This window comes from Eriocheir sinensis, chromosome 28, assembly GCF_024679095.1.
Source record: "Eriocheir sinensis breed Jianghai 21 chromosome 28, ASM2467909v1, whole genome shotgun sequence".
In the NCBI taxonomy this organism is placed as follows: domain Eukaryota; kingdom Metazoa; phylum Arthropoda; class Malacostraca; order Decapoda; family Varunidae; genus Eriocheir; species Eriocheir sinensis.
In genome coordinates, this window is record NC_066536.1 from 18,894,339 (window position 1) to 18,907,953 (window position 13,615).

Below are 13,615 nucleotides of genomic sequence, written 5' to 3' on the forward strand. Positions count from 1 at the left end.
CAAGGAAAGAAAATCAGGTAATCAAACAAAAATGTTCAACTCATATGCAATCGCCAGACTGAATGATTGCAGTGACCAACGAGGTTGAAGAATTTATTATTCCACACTTCTCATATGTTTTTGGTACGGACATTGTTATGTCATGCACATTCCACAGGTGAGGGACAAACAGAGGTGGAATGTGACGCATTCTCAAAGGCATCAGGGCATCATTAATCATGGCAAGTGGCTGCTGCAGCAGTTGAAAGGAGCCACTAACACAAATACAATCGAAGTAAATGAGCAACTCCTCGGCTGAATGCAGGTGCATCTTGTGGAATGACAGTTTTGAGGTAGCTCATACCTTCATCAACGTTCTCTAGGGGCAAAAACGCTAGAGCATTAATCATGTCACAAAACAAGGAACTCAGCATTGACATTATCCTTTGTTTCCAAACCCAGTTTCTGGATCTATAGATATAAAGCCTAGTAGACTGCGTAAGATGATAGAAATAATTACCTTTGCACTCTACCTCACGGCCAAACACTGCAAGAACAGCTCTCACTCTCAGTACACCATTTTCGAAGTCAGTCAGCACGGTAATCTGCACATCAATAGAATAGTTTAGGTCTGCACACTCATCAACTGTAGCCTGCAAGAGTTCTTCGTAGGTGGCACGAGTCTTGTTTGGGAGATGAGTAGCTACTCGTACAGTACACTGAAGTAACAGTTCTTTTACCGAAATGCACACGGATGACATAAATCTGTTTGAAAATATTTGGAGCCAGAGCAAGGTTGCGATCCATATATAAAGTGAAAACAGTGCTAACATTGCCTTGTTTCTTTTTTGTCTGTGACTTTCTTATTGTGGCTTTTTTACTTGTGATTTTCTTGTGTTTTTTTTACCGTGACTTTCTTACCCGTGGCTTTTTTACCACGACTTTCTAACCTGTGGCTTTTTTACCGTGACTTTCTTATCGTGGCTTTTTTACCGTGACTTTCTTACCCGTGGCTTTTTTACCATGACTTTCTAACCTGTGGCTTTTTTACCGTGACTTTCTTACCCGTGGCTTTTTTACCATGACTTTCTAACCTGTGGCTTTTTTACCGTGACTTTCTTATCGTGGCTTTTTTACCGTGACTTTCTTACCCGTGGCTTTTTTACCGTGACTTTCTTATCGTGGCTTTTTTACCGTGACTTTCTTACCCGTGGCTTTTTTACCGTGACTTTCTTATCTGTGGCTTTTTTACAGTGACTTTCTTATCGTGGCTTTTTTACCGTGACTTTCTTACCCGTGGCTTTTTTACCGTGACTTTCTTACCCGTGGCTTTTTTACCGTGACTTTCTTACCCGTGGCTTTTTTACCGTGACTTTCTTATCGTGGCTTTTTTACCGTGACTTTCTTATCCGTGGCTTTTTTACCGTGACTTTCTTATCTGTGGCTTTTTTACCGTGACTTTCTTCTTGTGGGTTATTTCCGTGACTTTCTTATTGTTACTTTTTTGCCATGACTTTCTTATTGCGGCTTTTTTACCGTGACTTTCTTCCTTGTGGCTTTTTTTTTTACCGTGACTTACTATTGTGACTTTCTTACCGTGACTTTCTTATTGTGACTTTTTTATGCTGACTTTCTTACCTGTGATTTTTTTTACCGTGACTTTCTTATTGTGACTTTTTACCGTAACTTACTTATTGTGACTTTTTTACCGTGACTTACTTATTGTGACTTTTTTACCGTGACTTACTTATTGTGACTTTTTTACCGTGACTTACTTATTGTGACTTTTTTACCGTAACTTACTTATTGTGACTTTTTACCGTGACTTACTTATTGTGACTTTTTTTACCGTGACTTACTTATTGTGGCTTTTTTACCGTGACTTACTTATTGTGACTTTTTTACCGTAACTTACTTATTGTGACTTTTTACCGTGACTTACTTATTGTGACTTTTTACCGTGACTTACTTATTGTGACTTTTTTACCGTGACTTTTTTATTGTGACTTTTTTACCGTAACTTACTTATTGTGACTTTTTTACCGTGACTTACTTATTGTGACTTTTTTACCGTGACTTACTTATTGTGACTTTTTTACCGTGACTTACTTATTGTGACTTTTTTTACCGTGACTTACTTATTGTGACTTTTTTACCGTGACTTACTTATTGAGACTTTTTTACCGTGACTTACTTATTGAGACTTTTTTACCGTGACTTACTTATTGAGACTTTTTTACCGTGACTTACTTATTGAGACTTTTTTACCGTGACTTACTTATTGAGACTTTTTTACCGTGACTTACTTATAGTGACTTTTTTACCGTGACTTACTTATTCTGGCTTTTTTACCGTGACTTTCTTCCTTGTGACTTTTTTATCGTGACTTTCTTATTGTGACTTTTTTACTGTGACTTTCTTACCTTTGATTTTTTTACCGTGACTTTCTTACCTGTGTCTTTTTTACTTGTGACTTTCTTACCTGTGTCTTTTTTACCTGTGACTTTCTTACCTGTGTCTTTTTTACCTGTGACTTTCTTACCTGTGTCTTTTTTACCTGTGACTTTTTTACCTGTGTCTTTTTTACCTGTGACTTTCTTACCTGTGTCTTTTTTACCTGTGACTTTCTTACCTGTGTCTTTTTTACCTGTGACTTTCTTACCTGTGTCTTTTTTACCTGTGACTTTCTTACCTGTGTCTTTTTTACCTGTGACTTTCTTACCTGTGTCTTTTTTTACCGTGACTTTCTTAACTGTGTCTTTTTTACCGTGACTTTCTTACCTGTGTCTTTTTTACCTGTGACTTTCTTACCTGTGTCTTTTTTACCTGTGACTTTCTTACCTGTGTCTTTTTTACCGTGACTTTCTTACCTGTGTCTTTTTTACCGTGACTTTCTTACCTGTGGCTTTTTTACCTGTGACTTTCTTATATGTGTCTTTTTTACCGTGACTTTCTTACCTGTGTCTTTTTTACCTGTGACTTTCTTACCTGTGTCTTTTTTACCGTGACTTTCTTACCTGTGTCTTTTTTACCGTGACTTTCTTACCTGTGGCTTTTTTACCTGTGACTTTCTTACATGTGTCTTTTTTACCTGTGACTTTCTTACCTGTGTCTTTTTTACCGTGACTTTCTTACCTGTGTCTTTTTTACCTGTGACTTTCTTACCTGTGTCTTTTTTACCGTGACTTTCTTACCTGTGTCTTTTTTACCGTGACTTTCTTACCTGTGTTTTTTACCTGTGACTTTCTTACCTGTGGCTTTTTTTACCGTGATTTTTTTACCTGTGACTTTTTAACCGTGACTTTCTTACTTGTGGCTTTTTTACCGTGACTTCTTACCTGTGGCTTTTTACAGTGACTCTCTTATCTGTATTCCATTCCTTGCACCTTGTTCCTTCAAAAAATTTATTTTGCAAAACTGTAGAGTTTTAACTCAAAAAGAGGATCAAGTCATTGTCATTCTCTTACTAAATACATCTGTGCTGTTTATCTTTCACCTAATTCTACTAACTATGTAAAATTCTTTGACCACCTGAACTCTAAAGTGGAGCACATCTTGGCCCACTCTCCCTTCGCTGAAATCTCCATCCTAGGAGATTTCAATGTTCACCAACGCTTTGGGTTTCATCCTTTTTCACTGACCAGCCTGGTGAGCAAGCCTACAACTTTGCTCTCCTCAATGACCTAGAGCAGTTGGTTCACCATCCTACACGTATTCCCGACCGTCTTGGAGACCGCCCCAGCATACTAGACCTTTTCCTTACCTCTAACCCTTCTGCTTACTCTGTCAAACTGTTCTCTCCGTTGGGCTCCTCCGATCACAACCCCATTTCTGTATTCTGCCCTATCGCTCCTGTACACCCTCTGGACCCACTGAAGAGGCGATGTTTCTGGCATTTTGCTTCATCTCGGTGGGACGACCTGAGGATGTACTTTTCCGATTTCCCGTGGAATGATTGCTTCCAGGATAGAGACCCCTCTGTGTGTGCCCAGCGCATCACAGAGATGATTGTCTCAGGAATGGAGGCATTCATTCCACGTACTTTCTCTACTCCCCATGCTAAAAAGAAATGGTTTAATCACGCTTGTTCTCGTGCTGTCAAAGATAGAGAGGCAGCTCACAAAAGGTACCAGAGCCTTCGAACTCCCGTTAACCATGACCTTTACATTTCCGCCCGGAATCGTGCCAAATCTATTCTTCGACTTACCAAAAACTCCTTTATCCATAGCAAATGTCAACACCTTGCTTTCTCTAATTCTTCCAGAGACTTCTGGCACTAAGCCAAAAATATCGCCTCCAATTTCACTTCTTTCTCTTTTCCGCCTCTTCTTAACCCAGACGGCAGCACTGCCGTCTCTTTTATCTCTAAGGCTGAACTCTTCGCTCAAACTTTCTGTAACAACTCCGCTCTGGACGATTCTGGGCATATTCCTCCTACTCATCCCCCCTCCGACTCCTTTATGCCAGTTATTAAGATTCTTCCTAATGATGTCTGCTATGCCCTCTCTGGCCTCAACTCTCAGAAGGCTTATGAACCTGATGGAGTGCCTCCTATTGTCCTTAAAAACTGTGTTTCCGTGCTGACACCCTGCCTGGTCAAACTCTTTCGCCTCTGCCTATCAACATCTACCTTTCCTTCCTGCTGGAAGTACGCCTTCGTACAGTCTGTGCCTAAGAAGGGTGACCGTTCCAATCCCTCAAACTACCGCCCTATAGCTTTACTTTCCTGTCTATCTAAAGCTTTTGAATCAGTTCTTAACCAGAAGATTCAAAAGCACCTTTCCACTACTAACCTTCTATCTGATCGCCAGTATGGGTTCCGCAAGGGGCGTTCTACTGGCGATCTTCTTGCTTTCTTAACTGATTCTTTGTCATCCTCTCTCAGCCGTTTCGGTGAAACTTTCTCAGTTGAACTAGACATATCGAAAGCCTTCGATAGAGTCTGGCACAAGTCTTTGCTTTCTAAATTGCCCTCTTTCGGACTCTATCCTTCTCTCTGTTCCTTTATCTCCAGTTTCCTTTCCGACCGTTCTATCCCTGCTGTGGTCACTGTTCTTCTCATAAACCTATTAACAGTGGTGTTCCACAGGGCTCTGTCCTATCACCCACTCTTCCTGTTATTCATCAATGATCTTGTTTCCATAACAAACTGTCCTATCCACTGATACGCTGATGACTCCACTCTGCATTATTCAACTTCTTTCAACAGAAGACCCTCTCAACAGGAATTACATGACTCCAGGCTGGAGGCTGCAGAACGCTTAACCTCAGACCTTACTATCATTTCCGATTGGGGTAAAAGGAACCTTGTGTCTTTCAATGCCTCAAAAACTCAATTTCTCCACCTATCAACTCGACATAACCTTCCAAACACCTATCCCCTATTCTTCGAGAACACTCAGCTGTCACCATCTTCAACACTAAACATCCTCGGTCTATCCTTAACTCAAAATCTTAACTGGAAACTTCACATCTCTTCTCTCACTAAATCAGCTTCCTCGAGGTTGGGCGTTTTGTATCGTCTCCGCCAGTTCTTCTCCCCCGCACAGTTGCTATCCATATACAGGGGCCTTGTCCGCCCTCGTATAGAGTATGCATCTCACGTGTGGGGGGGCTCCACTCACACAGCTCTCTTGGACAGAGTGGAGTCTAAGGCTCTTCGTCTCATCAGCTCTCTTCCTCTTACTGATAGTCTTCTACCTCTTAATTTCCGCCGCCATGTTGCCTCTCTTTCAATCTTCTATCGATATATTCATGCTGACTGCTCTCCTGAACTTGCTAACTGCATGCCTCCCCGCTGCACGCGACTTTCTACTCATGCTCATCCCTATACTGTCCAAACCCCTTATGCAAGAGTTAACTCTTTCATCCCTCACGCTGATAAACTCTGGAACAATCTTCTTTCTTCTGTATTTCCTCCTGCCTACGACTTGAACTCTTTCAAGAGAAGGGTATCTGGACACCTCTCCTCCCGCAATTGACCTCTCTTTCGGCCACTTCTTTAGATTCTTTTTGTGAGCAGCGAGTAGCGGGCTTTTTTTTTATTATTGTTTACTTTTTTGTGCCCTTGAGCTGTCTCCTTCGTTGAAAAAAAAAGTAGAGCGTCGGGGGGCACCATGAGCCAAGCAAGAATGGCGCCATTATAAAGCAACTGCCGGCGCCACTAACGAGCTGCGGCCGAACAACAGGCCTCATACGAAAATAAAAAAAACTAACGGTACTATAGCCCAAACAAAAAAAAATATATATACATTGTAAGTCGAAAGTGATGGCAACAGGTGTTCCCAATTCCCCAACTCTTGATTTTGCAGTCACCGTTGAGTAATACTTGTATCAAGAAGCTTAAATTTTTTTAGCAAGGAGTACCTAAGGATACGTGTTCTTACTGGGCCCAATTACATATGCGTAGCTAAATTTTTCCATAGTCAGCTTACCCTTAGCGTTTCCAGGTGTGAAGACCTCAAAATTTCGAAAATGCTTCCTTTTGAATTCTGGAAGGCCTGGCACGTTCACAAATGATCAGTAAGATGATATTTTATTTAACTCTTTTTGTAGGGATATGTCATTAATCAGACTAAAAATAAAGTAAAAAATGAAATTTAATCGTTATAAATGAGCGAAAAAAATATTACTGGGGTGCCCATTTACCCCAAGAGTGGAACGCCAGCACTCGTCGAGCCAGCAACTCTCCTGGCCTCTGGGCCACCTGTAGACTGTTGAGTTGCTCGCATGGCTCTGCTACGGGCTGCCGTGTACGCCCGTTTCCCCGCCTGGCACGCCAGCCGGCGGGTTCAACCTGCCATCCCTGCGACGGGCCGTCCCCGTGACAAAGGCCCGTTTTCCCTTCTAAGGGGATAAATCTTAGAAGAAGAAGAAGGAGAATTTACCCCAGTTTATACCCAATCACCCCATTACACGGTAACTGTCTATCTTGTATAAGAGTTGAGCTATGGCATATAATATAGGGAACATTTACCAAGGGAAAATGTGTGACGGACAGACAACCTCTCGAGGAATCCATCCAATCAAGAGGTCTGACGAACGTCGCCTTTAGAGGAAAACAGTTTGATCAGACTATAGATACCTGACGTCATGGAAATCTCTCAGAGAAATGAGGGATATGCATGATACACACACACACACACACACACACACACACACACAAAGAAACAGACAGGCACGCGTGCGCTCTACCGCTTTAGTGTTTTCCATGTGCCAAACTGTTTCAGAAGGGAACTCCGCACGCTGTACATATAGTGGTTAATATAACAAAGAATATTGGGTGCTACTTTAGTATGAGGTCTACCTGGCCGTTTCTACTTTAGCGTGCGGTCTACCACCATATTATTTTTACAATTCAGCGTGCAGCCTAACTTACTACACTACTGCTGATTAAAGATTTTATTATTATATGACACCAATGAAAATCATCAAAATATAACTATAAAAATGCTGAAGAGCATATCAAAGTTAAAAAAATACATAATCATAGACCAATGCTAAACAGTACGTCAAAATAAATAAATAAATATTTGTAAATATATTTTGGTCCTCTAAAGGTACATACTTTGTATATCATTGAGGAATGGCACAAACATATCAGCTGCATCTTTTCTAAGTATTTTCCAACAGATATGATCAAGGTGTGACTGAAAAAGTTCACTGCTGACTCCTCTCATTGTCTTTAAAATCTTTGTTTTGGCATCGAACCATGATCGTTCAGCTTGTGTGTGTGCTCCTGTCTCTGGGTCTTCATAATGTTGTTGGTGGTTCACTGTAATATGGCGGCAACACATGGCATTTAGATTTATACGCTGGCCATTCACTCGAATGAATTACGGAACCTTTCATATAGACCGGTTTGGAATAGTCAGGTAAGATGAAGTAATGACCTGACTGTGGTCAGTTCATTACTCTGGAGCTAAGGTTTCCGGAGACAGGTCATGTCATTCAGGTGTCCGGTGAGAAGCACTCAGGTAACAATACAACTTCAGACGAGGTCTCGGGAGACAGGACAGACCGGTAGACCACACGCTAAAGTAGCACCACACTTGGTGCATACTGGACTACAAATACGGCTCTAGACTGCATAAAAGGTTAGCACCGAATATTGCGTCCAGAGCATTCGTGGCAGCGGTGCCTCCGGCTTTCGCTTCGGTCTCTTGTCATGGGAGTCATATAATTATTGAAAAATATTTATCTATTTTTCATAAGGTAATCACATTTGCATTTGTCATCTATCCTGCCGTTTCTCTCCCACTGTGAAGGGCTGCCACCAGAGTTGCCACACGCTCTCAAAACTTATGTGCGGGAGAAAATCTAAAGATCACTTACTCTTACTTATCACTTACTACTACACTTACGGAATGTTTTTTATATTTGGAGGGGGGGGGAGGGGAGGGGAGGGCACTGATAGAAATGTCAAAATTCTGGATCCACTTCAAAACTACCATCAAAGCAAAACTACTATCAAAGAGAGAGAGAGAGAGAGAGAGAGAGAGAGAGAGAGAGAGAGAGAGAGAGAGAGAGGAAGGAACTGGAAGGAACTGGACTGCATGAGTCGAGGCGAGGCAAGGCGTCATAATACGATGGAGTCATCTACATTTAAAATTAAAATAATGGAACTCTCCTTAGAATACACATACTATGAGGGTGATTGTTGTGGGCCATGCATGATCTCATGTAGCCACTGCATAAACAAATCAGGTGGGTGAATAAAATCCACACTGGCAGACGAAAGATGTGCATTTTAGTCATCCTCTCAGGTTTACCTTTTCTTCTGCGTACAAAATGAGATCTGAACTTATTTTCCCTACTTCTATATTCCTTCAGTTATAAAATCAGGTAGACTATAAGCTCCCTGACGGGGCGTCAGGGCGGCCGCCCAAGCTCTGCACCCACCGTTAACAGAGACCTAGCGCGGCGCCTAGTAGCAGTCTGTCTGTGGCCGCACAGGGTTTATCGGTGAGTCTTTCCCATGTAGGCCACGTGACTTGACTCAAGAGGTCTCTAAACAAGGAAGAGTGCGGAGGAGGGGTGATAGCATATCAGCTTTTTACAGCTTATGCACTTCATTCGCTGGTTGTCGTTAGCCAACAGTATGAAGGTCATAGATCAATACAACGTAAAATACTTGCTTGCTTGTATATCTAAGAAACTTCCATTACATTTCTCTGTGCTATAAATGTTAAAACATCCTCTAGATGGTAACGCAGCATTGAATGTACCAACACACCCTCTACCTTTATCCAATCAGGGACGAGTATTCGTCAAGTCTTCCATGACGTCACACAGATAGGTAAACTGGGGTACTGAATGAGCATTAAGCCCATACTAGAATCTATATTTTTATACCTGCAAACAAAACTTCTCGCTGCCACACATTAACATGTTGAAAATAAGTAAACACGCAGGTCTGCATGATGCGACGTACCCTGGCACGTTAGTGGTCGAGTATTTAAGTAGAAAACTAAACAAAATGAAACAGCATGAGTTCTTGTGGAGAGTAGAGCGAGCTCGGACTATACTATCTGATATATATATATATGAGAGAGCGTATGCTGAGCCTGACTCCAGTATTATAGTTTTACGGAGCCACCTAAAAGGGCTGACTCCCTCGTTTTTCCCGCACCAGCAGGTAATGTACTAAAGACTGTCATAATCACACACATCATCATAGCTGAGGTGGCAGCTGGGGGCGTTGGGTCTCTCAGCCGATATAGGATGGGGAGCGCCGCATCCATGCATGCCTTATGTCAGAGGAATGATGGTTGTGTACCGCCATAAAGCCATTGTTTTGGTGGGACACGTCCTAATGGATGTTGCGTGTTGAGCTCAAGGTGATAGCGCCCTAGCACGCTTTATGCCCTATTAGTCTTGTAACATATCTATTTATTTGTTTGGTGATATGATATTCAATCTGATTAAATATACACGCCAAATTAACACACACACACACACACACACACACACACACACACACACACACACACATACACACGCACAACTTCATTTGTGTCTTCGAGCCAGATTATTATTATTATTATGCTTGTCGGACTATGCCACCGCCACAACAATACAGTTGACTTTCATATCTTATTAAAGAGAGAGAGAGAGAGAGAGAGAGAGAGAGAGAGAGAGAGAGAGAGAGAGAGAGAGAGATCGTTCGTAAGATTTACTCCCTAAATAGGGGGACAGGGCCTTTGCTCAAAGGCGGCCCTGTAAGGGGGGGCGGGCAATTTAAGTCCCGGCGGGTGTAGGGACGCCTCCGCCGCCGCCACAGCCACGGGTAACAACCGGCGAGCAGCGACGGAGGCACGGGCCCTCCGGGCAGGCGCCCAGAAGCAGCCCGTAGCGGTACACGGGCGAGCAGCCGACCAGTCGACTTGACTGCGGAGGGGGGTCCCAAAGCGAGGATGACCACGCGGGTCAACCTCGCCGCCGCAGAAGGGCCACCCGGCTGCTCGTCCACGGATTGCTGGCGTTCCACTGAGAGAGAGAGAGAGAGAGAGAGAGAGAGAGAGAGAGAGAGAGAGATAATAATGGATGGAGGGAGGTCAAAGCCGCAAAGCACCTAATTCATCCACATAATAATAATAATAATAATAATAATAATAATAATAATAATAACAATAATTATAATAATTATTATCATTAATTATAATAGTAATAATGAGGACAGCAAAAACAACTGTAGTTACTTCACTAATATAAAGTGACTGACCGACGTTTGAGTAAAAAAAAAAGCGAGCGAACGAGCATTGGAGAGAGAGAGAGAGAGAGAGAGAGAGAGAGAGAGAGAGAGAGAGAGAGAGAGAGAGAGAGAGCTGTGGTTGACCAATAATTTCAACACTCGGGCAGCGAGTCAAGATAACACTACCACCACACTGTTAAGATACAAGATAGATATACCTAATCAGTAGTTGACACAAAACTTTGGAGATGATTCACGTGACGGAGAGATTTACATAGATTTACATAGAAAATCAGACCACACAGACCCCATGGTCCAGACTAGGTGGTCTGTCCATAAACCTAAGTGATTCTACATTAATCAGAAGGCTCCAAAACGATGCATTTCAACTCTAGTTGATATTAAGTTGATGGAAGTGACGGTCGAGCTTGTTTTTGAAGGAGTCAATCGTGTTACACGACCACTGACGGTGGGAGCTTATTCCATTCTCGCACTACAACGTTGGTGAAGAAAAATTTATTGCAGTCTGAATTTACTTGTCTACATTTGAGTTTTACGCCATTGTTCCTCGTACGCAAAGTGTCATCGATCGTAAACAATGTTGATCTGTCTACATTCGTGAAACCATTAAATATTTTAAAACATTCGATCAGTTTTCCTCAGAGGCGACGTTTCTCAAGAGAGAACATGTTAAGGGTGGAAAGCCTTTCTTCGTAGGATTTTTTGCGCAAGGAAGGGATCATTTTTGTTGCCCGACGCTGAACACCTTCTAATTTAGCAATGTCCTTTGCATGGTGGGGAGACCAAAACTGTACCGCATATTACAAGTGGGGTCTGACTAAACTATTGTAGAGTGGAAGTATTACATCTTTATTCTTGAAGAAAAAGTTTCTTTTAAGCCCAACATTCTGTTCGCTTTATTTGCTGCATCGATGCATTGCTGTGAGAATTTGAGGTTTGACGCGATTTTGACCCCCAAGTCCTTAACGCATTGACGCTTTTGAGTTTGACGCCGCGCATTTCGTAATCGAACTTCTTATTTCTTGTTCCAACTTGAAGGACCTGGCACTTGTCTACGTTAAAGGGCATCTCCCATCTGTCAGACCAAGCTGAAATTTTGTGCAAATCCTCTTGGAGGCTTTGCCTGTTTTCGTCAGTGAGAACCGAGTTACCAATCTTTGTGTCATCTGCAAATTTACTAATGCGATTATTAAGTCCGACATCCACGTCGTTGATGTAAATAATGAAGAGCACTGGGCCAAGAACCGAGCCCTGATGGACGCCACTAGTGACCGGCGCCCACTCTGAGTTAAATCCATCAATCACAACTCTTTGTTGTCTGTTGCTCAACCAATTCGCGATCCATTGGTGTACTTGACCGTCAATACCTATTTGCTTTAATTTGTAAAGTAATCTATGATGTGGGACTTTATCAAACGCTTTCTGGAAATCAAGATAGACTACGTCCAGTGATTTGGTTACGTCATAAACAGTGGAGAGGTCGTTATAAAAGGTTAATAGGTTTGATAGGGAGGATCTTTTGTTATGGAAGCCGTGTTGTGAGTTCCCAATTAATGAGTGTCTTTCAAGGTGACTCACAATTTTGTCTCTAATTATGCTCTCAAGTAGCTTACCTACAACCGAAGTTACACTAATGGGCCTGTAATTACCTGGTACTTTTTTGTCTCCTTTCTTAAAAATCGGTGTCACGTTAGTCTTTTTCCAATGCGAAGGGACGATGCCTTGTCGCAAGGACATACTGAATACGATTGTGAGGGGGGAGACTATTTCGCTCTTTGTTTCTTTGAGCAGAGTAGGATATACTTTGTCAGGTCCAAGATTTTTATTTGTTTTAAGTGATTTGAGGGCTTTAAGGACTTCATCGGTTGTTATTTCAAAGTTAGGCAATGCATGCTCGGGATTTACATTAGTACTGGTGTTGGTGGTAGTGGTGGGAGGACTGTTAGTATTAAACACAGAGGAAAAGTAATTGTTTGATAGGTTTGCAACGTGTTGGCTGCCAGTCACTAGTGTACCATCGGTGTTTAGTAGGGGTACAATGCCACTTCTGATCGCTTTTCTGTTGTTTATGTAACTGAAGAAGGATTTCGGATTATTTTTACAGTTGGCCGCAATAGTTTCTTCATATCTACGCTTTGCCTGACATACTAATCTTTTTACTCGTCGCCTGGCATCATGGTAAAGTCTAATGTTTTCGGGCGTGCTTTGCTCTTTCTTTAGCCTGTAAAACAATTTTCTCTCCTTGAGTGAGTGTTTAATTTCGCTGTTAAACCAAGGTGGGTTTTTATTAGTGTTACTTCGCTTCTCACACAAAGGGACGAATATGTTCTGCTGAGTGAGTAAATGATTTTTAAAGCTTAGCCAGGCGTACTCTACATTACCGTCATCTGATAGTTGCATTTCTATTAGTTTTCGTCGGATTTCTACGAAGTTAGCTCTTTTGAAATCGGGCACCTTTACTTTATTTTCAGTCATTGATGTTTGAGCTCTAATGTCGACGCGGACTAATTTATGATCGCAAGAACCGAGGTGTTCTCCTACCGAGACATTACTGACAAGGTTATCTTGGGTCGTTATAACAAGGTCTAGTATGTTATTTTGTCGAGTTGGATCAGAAACTTGCTTAGATCATTTTCTTCCAAAAATTCGATCATTCTGTGTGACTCGCCTTCTGTACCTGACAGTGTCGCCCAGTCGATATGGGGGAAGTTAAAGTCTTCTAATATCAGTGAGTCGCTGTTATTAGGTGACTGCCTTAAAACGCTGTACATTTCAAGATCGGCATCGAGTGATTGCCCCGGAGGCCTGTAGGTGACAGATATATTTAAATTGACCTTTGCAATGTTTACTCGCACGCACAAATGTTCAATGTTACTGTCTCCTGGTGTTCTGTCAGTGGGTTGCAAATAGCTTTTGACAAAA

General features: G+C 42.0%; 1 protein-coding gene across 1 annotated transcript in view; it reads left to right on the forward strand.

The window, feature by feature from the left end:
• The first annotated feature begins 9,528 nt into the window (after positions 1-9,528).
• The window catches only part of LOC127004687 (gamma-butyrobetaine dioxygenase-like), a 53,950-nt gene continuing 49,863 nt past the window's right edge, over positions 9,529-13,615 (forward strand). The window contains exon 1 of the mRNA XM_050872776.1: positions 9,529-9,616. The gene's annotated coding sequence lies outside the window, so the exon portion shown is untranslated. The remainder of the gene's footprint in view (positions 9,617-13,615) is intronic.